The sequence below is a fragment of the Diadema antillarum genome, unplaced genomic scaffold (assembly GCF_040938485.1).
Source record: "Diadema antillarum isolate AM-2024a unplaced genomic scaffold, OU_Dant_1.0 scf00000104, whole genome shotgun sequence".
NCBI classification, from domain to species: Eukaryota; Metazoa; Echinodermata; class Echinoidea; order Diadematoida; family Diadematidae; genus Diadema; species Diadema antillarum.
Window position 1 is genome coordinate 913149 of NW_027270993.1, and position 3412 is coordinate 916560.

Here is a 3412-nt window from a genome sequence, read left to right on the forward strand (position 1 = left end):
TTGATATTTGATATCATACAATCTCACCTGTGCGCTCATTGAATTGCATCACCATGATCTAATGTGTGCATAGCTTCTTTCCTCAACTCTCATATCGTGTACATCCTGATTTTCATGCGATTAAAATTTCGCACTGAGGGGCTCAAAGCATATTCACAGGATTTTGAATTCATACAGTGCAATAACTTACCTAAGTTTTTATCCAGTACACAGAAAAAGACAGAATTTGATTTGATATCTCAATGCGTGAAAATTAATATACTAGTACACGCAAACAATCCGACCTGCACAGAAAGCTACTACAGTTGTGTATCTTACGGGTGTACACACATGCACTCAAATGAATACTAGGACACACAGATTCATTGTACAAAGGTAGTTTCTTTTCTGGTAGTATTTATCAGTTGATAAGCACACAATTCAACTCAGTCAAAATGCAAGCTTTGCAGATTTTAGAATTTATGCTAGCCAAAAGTAGCACGGAAAATGTGAAAATTCATGTAATATAGTGAATATTTTTGAATTTACACTATAAGAAAATGTATGCTAATTAAAGTAAGGGCAGTAACTGAAGAAAAACTGGAGAAGCTACAAGTGAAAAGCTAGCAGCATCTGTTTCTTTCCACTGCGTGGATATCGCAATAATAGTATATTTCATAGGAAGGTCAGCATTTTTCAGAACATCAAGCATTGTGGCAGGACTAAAGTCTCTGTCAGCAAGACACAGAAAAACGGTGTCATGGCACCATAAATTTGTAAGGTATTGTCCATCGATACTCCTTGCACTGGAACTTCATTTGTTCCACTTTGGGGGTGAATGAAAAGGTTTTTATCTTCTTTATTTCTCAAACTGTGAAACAAGCAATATATCTATTTTCTTCTGGGGTTATGCATATCTCCTAGATTTAACTGCACTATCCTCTGAAATAATGCATGCAGGTCTAGAACCCTAGATTACCTGGGAAAGGGAGAGAATTTCACATTTTATCTGACCTCTAAAAAGCTTATATGACTTCTTATATCGATTTAGATTTTGATTCATCCAGGTAGTATGCTAAAAGCATGCAAATTTAATCTGTTCGACTGGACTGACTGTTCGTTCGACTAGACTGACTGTTCAACTGGACTTACTTGTGAAAATCACGAGTCACGAAACTGTTCTCTCCGTGATTTTCACAAGTAAGTCCAGTCGAATAGATTTAATTTGCACGCTTTTTTAATATATGACTTCTTTTTTACAACTCAAGAAATTTGTATGCAGAGTGAAAAAAGACAGAAAAGACTAAATTATGATATTTTGATATCATGATATACATCTGGATACGTTTTTAAGTGAGCTAATTCCTCAACTTCGAGGCAGAGTAAGCAGATTCTATCATTTATCTATCTATTTGGTTCAAATGCAAATGGGGCTGAGGAAGCTGCAATAAGGTACTGTAAACCATGTTATGTACACTCAAATCTTGTCTTAGATGAATATGACATTAGCATGTTATAGAAACACATTTGATGCCATATATTTTATGCACATTATAACAATGTCATCATGGTAGTGCACAATGCTATTAAAAGACTGTAATTTACCCAACGTTTGAAAAGCTGTAGTTTTGGTATCAGAGCATTTTTCTGTCATCTCAGTTTGGCTATTGTAATGTGCTGTGAATTACGACATAGAAATGACTAGTTGTAGTCATTCATAATAGAGTTTAAGCCTGGTCCAGAGACTATCTACTTCCCCATAATTTGCATCATTTTTGCCTGTGTGTTAATTATACTGCAATTCGTCCATAATGCAGGCATTTATAGGCGACTGTACATTGCAACCTACGTTGTATGCTCGGTGTCGACTCAACTTTGTATGTTCTGATAAGCGTGGGGAGTAGATACCAGTACTAATGCAAACAGCATCTTGCATTATCAAGAAAATTTCTTGCTGTACACTTCCCATTTACATTGTTGTAGACAGAAATATCCATAACTGCATGTGTGCAACCTGATCTACGAATCCTGCAGAAATATGCAATTCCTGTCTTTGTGGCACCCTGTAAGTGGAAGGAAATCAAATGTATTTTATGAGTTCAAAGAGCAGTGTTATCCTTGTTCCTGTAAATTCACAACATACATGTAGTATGATGTACATGTATTAAATATTATGGAAAGGAAGTTATGTTCTACTCTTCCACGGCTATTCTATGGCAATATAGTAGCAATTATTTGTCGGTTCATGCATTGCTTTCTTGTGTAGGCTGTAAAGCAAAATGAAATTGAATATCAAAATCGATTGGCTAACTTCATGTTTTGTCAACATTTTTGACGGTCAACAGAATGATTTGTCATGCAGGGCCAGGTACGTTGTAGGGTGCAACATATCCTCTTGCCTATCTGCCCTGGGCAAGTAAAAGTCACAGTCGGGCAGGTAAAATGGAATGCAACTTGCCATTAAAAGCATGGGGCCCTGACCTCAGTATCCATTTGAGCAAGTAGAAGAAATATAGGTAAACACAGAAATATCATATCATATTCACAGTACATTAATTTTAATGGATTTCATGCTACCTTTGGCTAGCACCAGCATAAATATTTTCTATGTCACACACATGCACTTCGTCAGCTTTTATATTCGATATACTGCTACATTAGTTGTACACATGTGTGTGTGTGTGTGTGTGTGTGTGTGTGTGTGTGTGTGTTCGTCCTAGTATTCATTTCAGTGTGTGTGTATTGTGCTACTTAGCTGGCTATTCTTTTGAATTGATCATCTGTTTATATTGGTACATAAATTTTCATACATGGAAATGTCAAATCAAATTCGGCCTTTGTTGTTAATCACACGAAAGATTATGACTAAGCAATTGTGCAGTGCTCATGAAAATTTAATTGTGCAAATATTAAGTCATTAACAATTAGCATGCAACAGTCAAGTGTAAATTACATACATGTAATGTATGTGCAAATGATGAGCATTGCATTCCAGACTGTTGTAAAATAATGATGTTTTGTCAATCAAAGGGTTGATACATGTTGTAGGTATTACTGTTCAAAATGTGATATTTTACGTACAATATTTGACATACCCCGGTAGTTTTGGCCCTTAATAAGAGGCAAGGATATTATGTTTGTTCTTCTTTTGCAGAAATGAAAAGCTTCAATGCCGCGTTCTACGTGACAGTCCCCTGAAGAGGAATCCACCATGAGGAAAGATTATCCGTCTCAGTGAAAAGTCAGTCAATATTCAAGAAAAAGGGCAAATTTCAGCTTCAGGCTCACACAGTCGGTCAGCAAGGTAACACGGCCAAAGAAGAATTAGCATGCAGCCTACAGGCAGATAAAACTTTCTGTGTTGTCCAGCTTTGTCAGTGTGCAGGATGTGTGTCGACTAGCTGGTCCTCCAAGAACCTCAGCCCAGAGTTGG